At 44.6% G+C, this 17,287-nt stretch overlaps 1 protein-coding gene across 1 annotated transcript in view; it reads left to right on the forward strand.

Annotated features, from left to right (window-relative positions):
• LOC142585018 (sodium-coupled monocarboxylate transporter 1-like) overlaps nt 1-17,287 on the forward strand; it is an 81,588-nt gene that overhangs the window by 10,050 nt on the left and 54,251 nt on the right. The window lies entirely within an intron of this gene.

Genomic DNA, 17,287 nt, shown 5'->3' on the forward strand with positions numbered 1-17,287 from the left:
GAGAAGGAAAGGCAGGGAGGTTAACCAGTTTAGCTCAACCGGTTTGCTACCCCACACATGGGAGCGGGAGAGCGATGAAAGATTGGGAGGAAAGAGAGAGAGAGCACATAGCAGAACACACACATCGTCAGTTACAGTCCGTCACTCTTGCGTGGCACGTGACATCACTGTCACAGCCGCTTGTCCAAGCCCGTCTCTTTCAAAAACCAATAAGTCCCTTCATCGCCTTCAGCTGCGATGTCTTCTGTCGGCGATATCTGAAAATCGTGTTAACTGACAATGGTTTATTGTCAAGGTGTGCTAGAGCGGACACCGTGGACTGTCTCTGAACATTATATTCAGGACAGTCGCACAGAATGTGTTCTAGAATGAGTGGCCACAGCACTCTATATAGACAGGGACATAGGCACGGCGGCTCAATTAAACGAGGTCACGCTCCACCAGCTAACAATCCGCAGACGCCGCGAGCGGAACGTCGCAATGGTCAGCGAACCGGACGAAGAACTAGCGGCAGGACTGCAGGAGATCAAGTCTATATGCCCAGAAAACAATCAGTTTTAGGGCTATGTGGCTGCTCCGGATGCCTCCTGCAAAGGAGTCATCTCCAGCATAGAAAAGAACACCACGCCGACAACGCTGATGACGAACATCCGATCCCCGATGGCTCAGGTCCGGCACGCAAGAATGATGGGAGATTCAGTCACGGCCATTATCACGTTCTCTGGCATTCGGGTTTCCCGGTACACCTAGTATTACGGAGCCCAATACCGGTGCTACATTTATAAACCACGGCAGTAGCTGTGCTGCGTGTGCTTCTCCACGGGTCATCGAGCGGATGTTTGCCCAACCCCGGATAAACCCCGGTGTACTGCGTGCGGAAATTCCAACCCCTCCGAAGGATATGATTGCGCGCTGAAATGTTTCTATTGTGGCGGAGAGCAGCCCGCCACTGGTCCCCGATGTCTAGTGAGGCAACGAAAACCCTTTAACAAGTGGCCCGTGTTCCGAGAGCAGCAGAAAATGGCGGAGCAACAATTCCAGTACGAAAAGAAGTCCAGCAAGGTGATGATATTGAACGTTGCAACACCTACCACTACTGGTGCGACACGTGGTTGTCTCCGCAACTTAACCCAGGGACACAGCCAGTCCCAAAGTCACAGTAAGTCCAAGGGCCACAGACCGTCCAAAGAAAACGAAAACGCCCTACCAGCATACCAGGAAAGCGACAACGGAGAAAATAACAATTGTGAGTTGTTCAGCGCAGTTTTCTCCTTTTCCTACTCCCTTCCTTCACCTCCGTTCGCACCGCAAACAAACAAACATAACAAACTATCTCCCACACAGACGATTCCACTCACCCAGGCACCAACACTTGCAAGTGAGAAACTCCCTTCCAATTCCTGCACCAAACCAAAAATGTGTGAAATCGTAGATGAAATGGCGACTGTTTTGAGAGCGGAGATGCAAAAAAATGAAGGAAGAGATTATGGCCGATGTCAAGGATATGCTACAAGTCCTACAACAAGCCATGACAGACATGGAACCATTCATCAGCGCAACTTTCAGTGCAGCTTTCAGCCACCAAAAGGACTCCCTGCCACATGACACTAACGCCACTCGAGACCCACGAAGGTCCGTCCGGCTCGTACAGCATATGCCCTCACCAGCGAGGCGGTATCAACTAATCATGACCAGCAAACATAAGAGACGCGCTACCACCCCCTTCCGAGTGTGGCAATGGAATTGTAGAGGGTACCGAAATAATAGGGGCTCCCTCACAAAGTTGCTAACCACCCACAGCCTCACCCACCAGACGTTATAGCACTTCAAGAAGCACATTGGACTCCCGCGCTCACTGGATACAATGCGTACACAGACAAACATGACACCACCAAACCACCACTAGCTACCACACTTGTGTCCAAACAAATCACAGTGATCGAGCACACGTTCGACAGCTCCCATATTCCGCATCTGCGATTAGAAATTGTACCCAGGAATCGATATCAAACCAGCCTGTTTTTACCTAATATCTACAATGCTACAGTGAACCTAAATCGCGATGAGACCACTTCGGACAACTTTTTTCGGCCGCCAGCAAACAAGTGAAAAAATTGATTATTCTGGGAGATTTTAATGCGTCCCATCTAGCCTGGGGGTACCAAACAGAAACACCAAAAGGCCGCCGTCTAGCCCACGCCATAAGCCTTTATCGATTCACTCTCCTGACAGAACCTGACACGCCAACCAGAATGGGTAACAGCGTAAGCAGGGATACCTGCCCTGACCTAACAATGGTCAAGGATTGACTCCATGCTCTTAGAACAACCTAATGGAGAACTTGGACAGTGGCCACACCATTCTAGCCACAGAAGTCCAACTGACGGCCATACGCACCCCAGAACGTGAAATTAAAATAAGGAACTGGGACATTTTCCGGTGCAACAGAACCAAGTCACAGGAACACGACATGCCATCTCTACACGAGTGGACAGAGCAGCTGCCACTCGTGTAGAGGCTCGTGTAGATACAACAGCTACCACACATTTTAAAGCTGCCACTAAGCAGCTCACTGCATCAACGGAGACACCCAATGTGAACAGGCATCTTATCCATCTCTGGGATGCTCGAAGAGGGCTGACAAAACGATGGAAGAGGCAGCTGCAAAATCGTATGCTGAAACAAAGAATCGCCCGGATCACAGCAGAAGCGGAAGAATACGCCACCTACCTCATTAACAACAATTGGCACAAAATCTGCGACTGCCTTAATGGCAAAGTACTTCCAAAACGTGGTCCCTCCTAAGAGCACCACTCAACCGAACGCACACAACCAACACCATCAGCACTATCATCAAAAAAAAAAAACAAATGGATGATGACGCTCTCCTCCAAACACTGCAACAGAGATACAATGCTTCTGGTCACCGACCGGAGTAAAAGACTGTCCACACGAGGAAGAAATCCGATTGGACGACGATATTACCAAGACAGAAGTGAGGGCAGCTATACACGGCATAAGACGTAACACGGCGTCCAGAGCAGACGGCCTTCACTATGCACCACTACGCAACCTCCACGATCAAGCCATACAGCAACTCATTGCATGCTACAACGAAAATTGGAAAAACGGAACGCTTCCACAGGAATGGCGAATCGCCGATATTACCTTAATTCCGAAATCCGAGAAACCATTGTCCCTCCAAAATCTCAGACCCATTTCCCTGACTTCGTGTATCGGCAAACTCTTCGAGCACGTAGTTCTAATGCACCTCCAGCATTGCCTCGAGGCAAGCGAATTCTTCCCAAATGACTTATTCGGCTATCGACCAGGTTTGTCTGCGCAGGACATACTCCTACAACTTAAGGAGGACGTTGTGGATGGTCCGAGTAACGCTCAAACAAGAGCAATTCTGGCGTTGGACCTCCAGGGGGCCTTCGACAACACGTCTCACATGACCTCATGCTAAACACTCTTGCATCCTCCCGATGCGGAAAATGCATCTATGACCATGTCCAAGCCTTATTATCTGACCGCACGGCCACCACCGGCATAAGAGAAATTTGGTCAGATATCATAAAACTTTCCGGCAGAGGGACTCCCCAGCGTTTGAGTTTGAGTTTATTGAACGTCACATGGGGTGGGTTACATATGAAGAAAGATATACAGAAAGAGCTCCCTTAGTGTGAACACTGCAATGGGACCTCTAGTTAAAATATGCATAAAATAGTACAAAATAACAAAAGCAATTAGCGAATTGCAGGCATGTAATACAAGCAAACAGAATCAATTACGAAATACAAGCAAACAATTCATACAAATACAGGGAGTTTTCAAGAATAGGAAGTAACGAACAGAAGAACTAATTAAAATTGAATAACATATGTAAATAAGTGAGTAAATAAGCGAAGGTCACATATGCAATCAATAAAAATTGAACACTAATAAATCACACCACATGAAGAAGCTTAATGAGCATAAATAAGAATACACGAAATTCACTGGAGAGGAGAAAAAGGAACGACAGCGATCGCCATATAGATTGACTACTCACTCATAAACAGGCGAACTGAACGTTTGAAAATGATTAATGAGGACGAGGTTGTAGCCTTCAAAGTTAGATTATTCCACACTTTGATGGCACTGAAGCTTACGGTATTTTGTCCATAAGCTCCAGTGCGAGTCCTAGGCAGTAAAATATTATTATTGTGGGAAAAACGTGTATTATTAGAGTTAGTTGTAAATTTCTTTCCTATAATATAAAGAAGACTTGGATTACGCACGATGCGGTAGGCCATAGTAGATGAAAAAAAAAATATTTGAAGTAGGAAGGATATTTAATAAGGAAAACAGTGGAGCCGAATGAGCGCGATATGTCCTGTTGGTAATAAAACGGAGTGACTGGTTTTGGATATGTTCTAGCGGGCGTAAGTTTTATATGTAAGGCCTCATGACTCCATACAATAGGTCACATGACAATAAATGAACGCAAGATAGAGAGAAGTTAGAGTACGGAGCGCGAAATATTGACGAGCTTCGTTAAGAACACAAATGCCGTAGGCTGTTTTCCTTTTTATTTTATTAATGTGCGCATTAAAGTTTAAAAAAACAGTCAAGTTCGAACCGAGAAATGCGCATTGATTAGATGTATATATTGCATAGTTATTGGCATACACAGGGAGGAAGTTACGCCGTTTTTTTAGACCTAGAACTGAAAATAATAAACTTTGTCTTAGATGGATTAATAGCAAGTTTATTTTTATGGCACCAAATACTAACGCTCTGCAGATCACTGTTTAGCTGGGAAGTTAAGGCTGGAATTGAGTCATCTGAAGTCAAAATGGTGGTGTCATCAGCGTATAGTAAGCATTCGGTGTGTGTTGACAAACAATCTGATAGGTCATGTGTTGATGAGGAATAGGAGAGGGCCTAACATAGAGCCTTGTGGGACCCCTATTTTGATCGTCTTTGTGCCAGAAAGCACGCCTGAAATAGATACAGTCTGAGCACGATTAAGTACGTAATTAGAAAGTAGTTCTCGCAGCGAGCCAGTTAAACCATAATAAGAGCGTTTGTCCAAAAGAAAAGAGTGATTGATCGAGACTAAACAAGACTGAAGTCAATGAAGACTCATCCAAGAAACTTGCCGTCATCAGTTGTGTTCTGCTGCTTTGAGTAATTGCAGCCAACGCGAGATTAGTGGAGAGCCCCTGACGAAATCCAAACTGATGTGGCGATAGTAGCTGAAATTTGTTATGGTAGTTTGTAAGACGTGTGGAAAATAACATTTCAAAAACGTTACTACAGAAAGGAATAATAGTGATGGGCCTATAATTATTCATGACTAATCTATCGCCTTTCTTATATAAATAGGTATTATCTTGCTTCTTTTTTAGTTAAGAAGAAAAAATAGGGTTTTCAAAGATTCAATAGACAATATGAGCAAAGATAGGAACGATGATGATGTCTTTTATTTGCCTAGCGGATATGTTGTCAAGTCCAGCGCCAGTTATTTTAAAATTCGAGATCGTATTGCAAACCTCAGTGGGAGCGGTTTGGAAAAGCTAAAAGGATTGCAAAGAACGACGACTGTCATAGAGTGAGAGTGCCCGGATTCTATTGTGATGGAAAAATATTCGCTGAAAGCAATTGCAATGGTATCAGGAGTGCGAAAGGTGTTTCCATCATGGCAGATTTCCGCAATACCAGTTACGGAGCTAGTTTTACTTGGAAATGAATTTAGTATACGCCACTGCTTCCCTGTATTCTTATCGGCTTGAATTATTACGTGTTCGTAGTAATCCCGTTTCGCTTTTCCTAATAGTAGGGTTAACGTATTGCTATATTTTTGCATGGCACTTTTAAAGACAGATTAAACGGCTTTTTCTTCGATTTTCTGTACAGCTTGTCTTTTTGTCGTAAACAAGTAAGAAGACCTGGAGTTAGCCATGGGTTTAGGGGAGATGAATGCTTTCTTCGGCACAAAACCTTAGAGGTTGAGGAAGTTATTGCATCAGATATGAGCGAAGAAAATTCGCTGTAGACAGCCTGAGGTTCTGTGCAGGTAATGACGTGAGACCAGACTATTGTAGCTATTGAATAGGTGAACTTTTTTTTTGTCAAAGAAGGATTTGGAAAAGCAAGTATTCGGAGGAATGGCTACGCGCCGAAAACGAAGCGCTACATGGAAGTGGTCAGTTATATTGACAAGGATGACAAAAGCCTCGGGAGAAGTAAGTAAATTTGTTAATGCGTGATCAATTAAAGTACCAGAAATGTTGCCAATACAGCGACTTGGATCGTTCAAGAGCGAATCAAGACCACATCCAAGAAAAATACCTTTATAAATATTAGAACCCCAACATGAATCATTCAATAAGTGCATATTGATGTCGGAATATTGATAATATTGATTTTCGGTTCTCTCACCCATCCTGTTCAACGTGGCGATGCAAAGCTACCACTGATCCTCGACAAACTTCTGAACGTGCAGCACGCCCTGTACGCCGATCATGTAACAATCTGGGCAACCACAAATTTGGACGGCGCCATTCAGGGCGCACTACAGGAATCAGTAAATATAGTACAAGAGTATGCAACAACCTGATGACTCACCTGCGCAGCTAAGAAGTGGGAGTTCCTGCTTATATTAAAAAAAACGCAATAGGGCCGATATTCCACGAACCATCACATTGCATCTCAATGGCAACCTTATTCCAAAGGTAGACAGACTACGTGTGCTACGGCTTTACAAACAACACGACGGGAACGCCACACGTACCCTACACATACTCCGCCAACAAATCACCCTAGTAACGCACGTGATAAAGCGCATTACAAGCCGCCGACAAGGACTCCAAGAAAAAGATGTACTCCGAATCGTGCAAGCCATCATAATTAGCAGATTAACCTACCACCTCCCCTAGCATAACCTGACTCAGACCGACACCCACCAGATGGACGCCCTCATCCGTACAGCACTAAAGGCCGCGCTGGGACTACCCCAACATGCGTCCACGAAGCTCCTATATAGTATGACTAGGGGTGCTCAACACCATCCGCAAACTAGTCGAATGTCATCTTAACAGCCAATTGCAACGTCTCCAAAAACAATGCAGGGTTGCCTCATTCTATGCCGGCTAGGATACCAAACACCAAGGAAACCACAACAGGAAGACCGCAGACTTCTTGCGCTTAGCATTCGGATCAAAATTCACCTGGCCCCAATTCCGCGGAATGTGCACCCTGAGCGTCATAAAGGCCGAAGAAAGGCAAGAGCACAAGTATTGGCTCGACTCTTTGGCGATGACACATTGGACACACTGGTCCTACACAACAACGTGGCCCGGTACCCACAGAGATATGCCCTATGTCTAGTCGTACTAGATAGTAGAGGCATTCTGAGCGCTTCAGCCATGCTCAACACTGTGGACAGTGGCACGGCGGAAGAGGCTGCTATCGCCCTAGCCATTGTACACGCTTCGACCATACCGGCACCGGATGATCCCATCCCAGTGGTCACTCACTCATCAGGACTTTGGCACAAGGGACTGTGACACCCTACACACACCGCATGCTTACATCTTAACACCAGACAGTGTTACACAGTGTGCGTATCGTCTGGACACCTGGACACGCCTTTCTCCATGGTAATGAACGCGCTAATGCGGTAGCCCGAGAGCTCGCTAACTGGGCGCCATTGGAAGAACTGTACAACGCAGACGACGCACCAACAGAACCACTGAACTACACTGAAGCTATACAACGTTACACAGATAGCAGGAGACACTTCCCCCCACCACATAATTCCCTTAACCGAGAGGACGTCGTCGCGTGGCGACAACTTCAAACTAATTCATTTCCCTGTCTCTTTCATCTTCACCTCTTCGACCCCCCGCACAATATCCCTCACACTGTCCCTACTGGGGAGCAAAGCCCACAGTATCTCACTGCACCTGGGAGTGCCCACCTCCTCCGGGTTACTCCGCTATTCCTTCACCTTCCTCCTGAGAGACTGCGCTGACCAGCTTAGACCCGCAAGAGCAGCGACGGCTGATCCGGCGGGCACGCGGAGTCTCCCCACCTCAATAGAAATAATTCTCTCTCTCTCTCTCTCTCTCTCTCTCTCTCTCTCTCTCTCTCGATGGGGGTGAAATGCAAAAACGCCCGGGTACCGTGCATTGGATGCACGTTAAAGAAAAGAACAGGTGGTAGACATTATCCAGAGTATCCCACTACACATACGGCATGCCTCATAATGAGATCGAGGATTGTCCACATGAAACACCATAATTTACTCTTAAAATTGTGCCACTGCATGAAACAACAGGAAAACTTTGCAAATCGCCGCGCAATCATCATAATGTAACTCCTTTCAATAGGACATTTGCACACGAACACCTGTAGTCGCCGCATCTTCTTCAATATGTTCCACTAAGTCGGCCGGGATACCGATATTACATAGACAGAAAGTAATTTTATTTCTTTCCTTTCTTTATTTTGCTTTTTTGTCGAATATTCTTTTCAGAATTTCTAGGCATCTTCGCTTCTGAAAATGTAAACAGCGCATGTAGTCCTGTTTATCTCCTCCACATGCGACGCGACCGCTTCCACGGAGATAGGTGGCCACCGTTTCCTACAGCTGCCGCCGTGTTGTCAGCCGGGTCGGACCTGTCCGCGGCATTTTACTAGTCTCCTTAAGCTTTTTATAGCAGCAATAAAACGTCGTAAGCCGCAGATTACTGCAACCACCTGTTGGAGTCGGTTCAACGAATAGAATGACAGGTGGCTTCTGTTATGCACTTGCACGCAAGCGACGTCACAGCGCTCGTGTTTACAAACATGACGGACATTTATACAGGGTGTCCAAGCTAACTTTAGCCAGAGCTTTAAAATATCTTGAACGCCACGTAGCTGGACCGAACTAAGGTAATGTTTCCCATCGCTTGGAGGTACTCAGATTATATCTTCCATTCCGTCTAATTATATAAATAATCCTAATTTAATAATCAACTTCTCTAATATCATATACAGATGAAAAGTGTCAATGAGAAAATTGTAAAGCAACATGAAAAACTCCCGATGCAACTTTTTATTGCTCAATACGTGCTGCATAACAGTGCTTTTCCGAGCGTGAAAGAAGCCCTTGAATACACGCAAAGTGTCTCGAGCAGCCAGTCGCGCGGCAATTTTGCGAGCATTTGCAGGCTTCTTCCACGCACGGAAAAACACTTTTATGTAGCACGTATGGGCAGCAGAAAGCTGTATAGGGAGTTTTCCATGTCGCTCTACAATTTTCTCATTGACGCTTTTCATATACTTATAATATTTGAGAAGTTGATTAATTATTTATACTAATTATGTATTTAGGCGGAACGAAAGAAATAATCTGAGTATCTCCAAGCGGCGGCGAACGACATTACCTTGGTTCTGTCCAGCTACGTGACATTAGCATATCTTAAACTCTGGCTAAAGTTACCTAGGACACCCTGCATACGCTTATACCTGACAGCGGCAATCTCGAAACGCACAGGGATGCTGCTATGGTTATGACTCGACACAGGTAAACTCTTAATTGTTTTTAACGCAGTAACTCTGGTTACCTACTCCGCCTTCTCATACATAGTTCAAGGTCGAAGTTTCGCCCGAAAGGCGACACATCGATGGCGAAAGCAAATAGACAGCTATACGAAGTAAGGATAGTAGTTTTATCGGCCGTATAAACTTGTCTACATTCGCCTGCTAACTAAATCAACAAGCGTGGTGTTACGCACGCATAAGCAAGCATGAACACATCTCGCTCGATGACCGCGCACACTCGCTGTCAAAACGCTGGGGTGAGGGTTCGCGGCAGCAGCAGCGAGCGAATCGACCTTCGTGCTGCCTTTCGCTTCAACGTGTACTAAGCGGCCAGAGCACAGCGCACACGAAGTTATCAGCACTTGGTGCGCTTTGCTCCCATCGCAGATCGCTTTCAAGATAGAGGCCGCGCGGCCGCGCCATACGCAGACGCCGCCGCAGTAAAACTACCTCCCTCCCTCCCGCCATCCGGAGCCCTGCACGCGGTGGAGGAAGACGGCGCTCTACTTCCCGCTTTCCTCCATTGTCCGCGCGAGATGGAGCCACCATCGTCGGCTCGCCATCGCACGCTTTCATTCGCACATGTAGCATGTGGCCAAGATGTCATCTCACTTGGACTATATACGGAACATCACCGCGGCGACGACGGCGGGAAAGCGCTTGGCGTGTACATACACTTGTGATCGCAATAAAAGAACGTAGGAAAAACTAACGTGAATTTACTGACGTTAATAACTTCAGTAAAGTCGCGTTATTTTTCCTACGTGGTTCTATTTATTGAACTTTGTCACTGCCGGATCCTTTGATGCAGCACTTCAATGATATATATACGTGCGTCGTCATGCTATCCTACAAGTGCCTATATATATAGAGAATATTTTCTCTTTAAATTTCGGTGTGCGACTAATATCTGAGCTCGATAGTCGTCATTTGTACTGCATGCCCATTAGTGAGGCATGGGCTGTTCAGGCTGTTGTTGCGTGAATAAGTATACCGTCGAGGTAGTACTTCCTTGCGTAGTGCATCTGCACGCGACGTGCTCGAAAGCTCAAGGTTCGTGGCGCGTCCAAAAATCAGACACGATGTCAGCGCTTTTCTGGCGCAGATGCACGCAACCAGAACTAACCAGAGGGCCCAAATATGGCGCGAGGACGAATTGGTTGACAGCGTCTGGTGACCCGTTTCCTTTGCCGATTCAATCAGCCCTTACTCTCTCGTCCGCAGTTCTAGTTACCTCGCAGAGCAACGTCATCGGTGCTTGATCGGCCTGTTGCTATACGCCCGTGTATCCGCCAGCACAGACATTGTTTCTCGACCTCATTTTAAAAGTTCAGAGCCTAAGATTCTTTGAAGAGAAGTTTGCTTTGCCTCTCACTTCGGCCTTTCCTGTGCTTTCCTGCCGAGCAGACAACAGCTTGGGCCACTTTATGTGCTACAAAACATGTTAAATTGGGCGTGTACTCATTCTTGTATATATATATATATATATATATATATATATATATATATATATATATATATATATATATATATATATATATATATATATATATATATATATATATATATATATATATATATATAGAACTGTATGTGTCTGTCTGTCCTAATGGACAAGAACTAGAGGCGAGATGCGAATCTCCGTCGCTAACGCCACTCCATTCCACCTTGCGTCATATGGTGAAACCGTTTCCGTCATTAGCATTGAGTTTTCATAAAATTCTATTTAATTTAATATGTGATTAGCCCTGTTTCCCACATAAACATGGGATCCACCGAATTTCTCTGTTATTTCTGGTAATTGGCCGGTTGTCGACACTTTCTACATGTGCCAGGATTACATCTTGAAAGTACGCTTGCAGCGTGATTTTATATATATATATATATATATATATATATATATATATATATATATATATATATATATATATATATATATATACAAAGGTCGGCAGAAAGCGCCGAGAGTAGCCTTATTAGCGCTTGCATGTCTAAAACAAAACTGCCCACGACTGCAATTCGAACTCATGCTGCTGCAACAATGCGCGTTTGGACAGCCGGTCGAACCTACTAACCGCTAGACCATCGAGCACTTATTCGCGCTTTGTAAATATTATTCGCAATGCTTCAAGTGCACACATATAGTGAGTAATGGTGTTTCGCTGCCGGGGTATTCGGCATGACTTCCAAGGTTAGATCCGCCTGCACCCACCACAGTGGTAGCAGCATGCATTTCGAAGCGCGCACATTTCTTTACTGTGGCGGACGAAGACGTCATGCTGCTGTATCAGCTGCTGCATCATGTATCAGGCCGATACATCATAAATATGTATCATGCTGCTGCTGTAGATGAGCACAGCACCAGAGGAATTGCTAAAGTCTGCCCATCTCTTTTTTTTTTCAACAGTCATGATCGCGTAATTACCTCGTGCTGTTACAAATTTACCAAACTAATCATAGCTAGTGCAGGCGCTTTGCGACAACGATTCTCCTATTGTTGTTGTTGTTGCTGTAGTATTTCATCAGGCAGGACAAAAATGTACAAATACATTAGTGCATACATATACACAGATATATTTTGCAGCCATATACAATGTGTCCCATATACACTATATACAGCATACATTGTACACAATGTGTCATATACAAAATTGTCGCTCGACTGGCCGCTCGAGGCACTTTGCGTGTATTCACGGGCTTCTTTCATGCTCGGAAAAACATTTATGTAGCACGTATTGAGTCACAGAAAGCTGTATCGGGAGTTTTTCATGTCACTCTACAATTTTCTCATTGGCACTTTTCATATAGTTATAATATTTCAGAAGTTATTAATCAATTAACGCTAATTATGTAATTACACTGAATGAAAAAAAAGAGTCTTTCCAAGCAACAGCAAACAACATTACCTTGTTTCTGTACAACATTGCGGCATTTGCATATCTTTAAATCTTGGTGATGATAGTTGGGACACCCTTTATATATGTACTCTATAAAAAAACGAGCAGGTGAAATATATTTTGTTGTATAATTTCTTATCGCAGACTAGACAAATTTGGCCAACGATATCTAGCGAGCTACACACGCACACGGGGGCAGTGTTGATGTGCTTCACAGGAAACGTATCTCCTTTGGTCACAAATTATGATAAAATGTTGATACACTTGTGAAAGACGCACAATTTTATACCATAGTGCCGCAGTTCTTTTATAAGAAGAACTAGCTTATAGGCCAAAGCACCTGGTCGAGTTCTCCATAGGCGCTGTGTTCATTCCTAAATGAACACAGCACGTAGAACATTCTGTCAAACACGGTATTGCTTTCAGCGAAGTGGTTGTGCGTAAAAACATTGGGCGCACTGAACTGAAATGGATGGACGTTGACTACGCGGGCGATTCAACTTACCTGTGGCGCAATGTCACAGGATCTTCTTTTCTCGACAACGCTGGGCAGAAATGGCAGGAAGCAAGTCACGTACACAAATATATAAGTCGTAACTAAGCAGGATATAAAGAGCATGGAGTCATGAAAATTATAGAAAAAAAGGCTAGTGCCCTTAGAAACGGAATTTCGTCGATGGAAGTCGGCACGCCGCGCCCAACGGAATGACGAAGTAAATTTGCCGGACTGCCGGCATTGATGCGCCAGGCCAACGCCGCATACAGCAAAGAGATGACGCAAGCTGCTCGTGGCATAGAGTTTCTCACTACATTACCTAGAGGGAAATCTGGCGCTGCTGCGCTGTGGTATGCATGGGAATGCCGGTATATTGTGGATTCGGATTGGCATCGTTCTCGTAGAGACAGGACACCTTGAAGACGCGCTTGGCAAGTACAGTTCCGTCTGTCACAATGATTCATTTTCTACTAGAACAGCACATGAAAATCTGTTTTAGCTTTATTATTACGCGAAAACATGTTTTGTTTAACTATGAGAACTTGTTATTGTGTGTACGACTACATGTTACGTAAAAAGTATCAGCGGGCCGCTAAAGTTGGAGGAAAGACGACAAGGTTCGGGCTCGCTTTGAAACAGTTGGTCGTCTGTTCTTGCTTTTCTTCGCTTGGTCATGCATGGTGGGTGAGTAAAGATGTAATATGCGTGAATGGAAACATTTTATGAAGATTTTACTTTGACAACGCGTTATTTGCGTAGCCATATCCACGTTTTAGACGAAGCCTCTTACAACACCAGCCAACACGAGCCTCGCAGACACATATACCGTCATTCCCATGACGGCACGGTGCCCCCTTAAGAAACTCCCATAGACGGTGGCGCCAGATTACCCTCTAGGTGTTATAGTGAGAAACTCTATGGCTCGTGGGGGCCCGACCGGCGGTTACCTCGGACACGTGTCGAAAGGCAGGAGGGCGGCGACATCGACGACACAGGCGCTCTTTTTCCAGCAAGTTTCGGTTTCAAAGAGCCTGCCGAGGGGAACTGATTGTTCGCGTAGCTCCCGCATGAAATCCGCTACTAAAAATTTGATCGTTGGGATAGGTAGTATCGAGGACGGGCCCCAAACCACTCGTTTGCTGTAGCCACCTATTGTTGATAATTAGAAAGTTAATTACCGTAAGTTCGCTAATTACGCGCGTAAGTGCGGCGAAATTGCTCTGCATCTAGAGTCCGTCAATGTGTACACTCGAATGGTAAGCATAGCGTTAGCGAGATTTATGTTTCTCTCATTTTAAAAATTTGGTGCGGCTGAAAATAAAAAAAACATCCCTTATATATATGCATCGCCGTAGAGAAACTTATTCGCGAATCCAATCGATTAGATTGCTAACTTGATCGGTCATTTGTTCATTCGCTCAAACCCACTTTTATATATTTTGACGATTTCTTCAGACTGACTGTTCAAGAAAACTTTATTCTACTTGCATTTACCACGGCTATGTCAGCTGGTATACCCCCAAAGTAAACGGGAATTGCGTCGCGAGCGCCAATTTCTCCCTTGGTGCTTTGTTGGTCAAACTGTAGGAGAAAAAAAAACGAAGAAAAAAATCAAGCATGCTGCGATGACAACGATTGTTTTTTCTTCTTTTTTTCTTTTTTTTTAGTGCCAGGGCGGAACAGCCTTCCGCTTGTCGTCTGCTATGCGATCGGCAAGCACACGACTTTCTCTGCAGGCGCCAACAGAAACCAACACCACTCACATTTATTTTTTTTAAGATTGTCTTCCTGTTTCAGATCTTGCTTTTAACACCCTTCGGCTTCGAATGTTCTTATTCTTAAACGTGTATGCAACGCGTCTGCATTTTGAACAGAAACAGAACAGAACAGAACGCCATGGGGCACGGCTATATTGTTTCGGCTAAACATAGATATAGGCAGAAAAATGTGGCTTATTCACTGTTTTTATAAGCATCCTATCGCACAGTAAGGCATTCAATAGACAACGCAATAATGTAGAGCTGAGTACCTGATTATCAGTACAAATTGGCGCATTCCGTACTGAGGTCACACGTAGATAAGACAGCTTCCTACAATTTCTCATGAGCTGAAAATTGCGAGAGAGGCCATGTTTGTTTGGTGGGCACAACAAAACCCTAATAAATAAATTTCTGTAGCAACGGTTCTTTGCTAATAAAAAAAAAAAGATGATCAAGAGCTGGAGATCCACATTTTTTCGCATGCCAGTAAAAACAACTTCCTTTTTTTATTCCATACAACGGGTGCACTTTCTAGTCAGAAAACATGCTATACATATATAGTAAATTTTGTGCAAATCTCTCCTTGTGCTAATGTGCCGATAAATATTTAGCAAATTATACTGAAAATGTGTGTAGTATTTTTCATATTTGGTTTTGTTTCGCCATACATTTAAGACCACCAGAGCTTCATTCAGGTCTGTAACATTGTGAACAAGGTATCACTACGAAATTCCTCATGAGCATATTGCAGACGTTTCTTAGAATTTGTAATGCACTTAGCTTGTTCTACCATTATTTTGGCATAAATGGCACGTTTCCAAGACAATAACAGCAAATAGCGCTAAGTTTTTTTTCTGTCGAGAAAAAGTAAATGAAGGAGAAGCATGTGTCAATCGGCGGTTGATCGTCAGTAGCGTTTGGGCAAGGACAGAGTGATACACAAAGGTATTATTGAACATGTAGCTTCGGGTCATGGAGAGATATATTCTAAAAGTAACGCAAGTTGGCTGCTTTCAATGCATCAAGGCAACCTGCTCAGAACAATTATCTTTTGAATGGTTTTCAAGACCTTTCTCTCGTACGCTGAATTGAACTTACGTACTTTCATTACCAGAGCCCATAGGCTCAGTTTCATGCGACTTGTCTGAAGCATAGGACAGGTGTCAGAGTTATGTTATGGTTTTGTACGCCTCAACCTGTTGTCATTCTTACAGATTCGAAATCCGCCCTTCAAAGGTTAGAGCACGGGTTCCCTACTGATGCCTTATCTCTAAGCTCCCTACGTTCGGTGCAAAATCTCCGTGTCAAAGGCTTCTCCATACGATTCCAATGGGTGCCATCACACATAGGTATCATAGGCAACGAGATGGCGGACAGCCTCGCCCATAGAGCGCTGTCTGGGAATCCTTTGAGAAAAGTGCCTCAAGAGGACAAGAGACTCTTCAGCGAAGCGGTGTCGTGCCACTTCAGTTCTTTGTGGAGCTCACCTCACAAGCCATGTGTGATCAAGGGTTTCAAAAGAAACCAAGCCACCTTACTGCTCCGCATTCGCACGGGCTCTGCTCGTACCCCTGCGTGGAAGTATAAGACTGGCCTGGCGTTATCACCATTATGTTCAACGTGTGGTGTGTGCGGTGACATAGAACATTACCTAATGTGCTGTATTGTGTATAACGCGGAAAGGAGGGTGTTATTCGGGTTCCTCAAGAACACAGGACTTCCTCACAGCTCTCTTCAGGACATTGTTTTCCCGCGCGGGAACCGATTGTGTAGGAAGGAGGTCTCTCGCCTTCTGTTAAATTACCTACAGGACACGGATTTGGCTTCCACATGGTGAACTGAGGAGTGCCCATTTGTAATTGGGTGGTCTGTGTCTGATTATGTGATTTATTTATTTTAAGTGTCGCTACGGTGGAGCAATTGCCGGCAGCAACTGCAAGGCTAATCCCACCAGTAGCCTACAACAACAACTCAACTCAACTCAACTCAACTCAACTTATGTTACGAGTTGAATCACTGGCTGGAGGTCATCCGCCGTGAGAATTTCGACGTCAACACTACAAGGAGGCAAAAGCATTTCAACTTTTCAAGCACAATATCCTTTCTTTGCTTATTAAGACTATTCGCAGCTCTCCCGAAAGGAGCGTTTCCCCCTCCTTCCCAGCACAGACACACGCACACACTTTTGCTACACTAACGAAACGGATGAAGTCAAGAGTGTAGACCAACATTAGTACCTGCATAACTTTATTGAAGTAAGCTCAAGAAGATTCTAGCATCCCAGGATCCGTGTATAGTAGCAATGTAATAATTTTTAAACAGGAGGGTGCAAGTTTTGGAGCAATGACTGTCTGCACAAAGAGTACGCTGCATGATATTTACGCAAATATTAAAATGTGCTGAAATGTTTTGTAAAGACAGGCTAATCGAGAGACCGCCCTAAGATGCATCGGAATTACAAAAAAAAGAAGAGTGAAATACAAGTAAGAAAATGCATCCTAATTTTCAAGCGTCTGGGGCTTTCTTTTTGCAGCCGACTTTCTCTCACGCTGTTT

This window comes from Dermacentor variabilis, chromosome 6, assembly GCF_050947875.1.
Source record: "Dermacentor variabilis isolate Ectoservices chromosome 6, ASM5094787v1, whole genome shotgun sequence".
In the NCBI taxonomy this organism is placed as follows: domain Eukaryota; kingdom Metazoa; phylum Arthropoda; class Arachnida; order Ixodida; family Ixodidae; genus Dermacentor; species Dermacentor variabilis.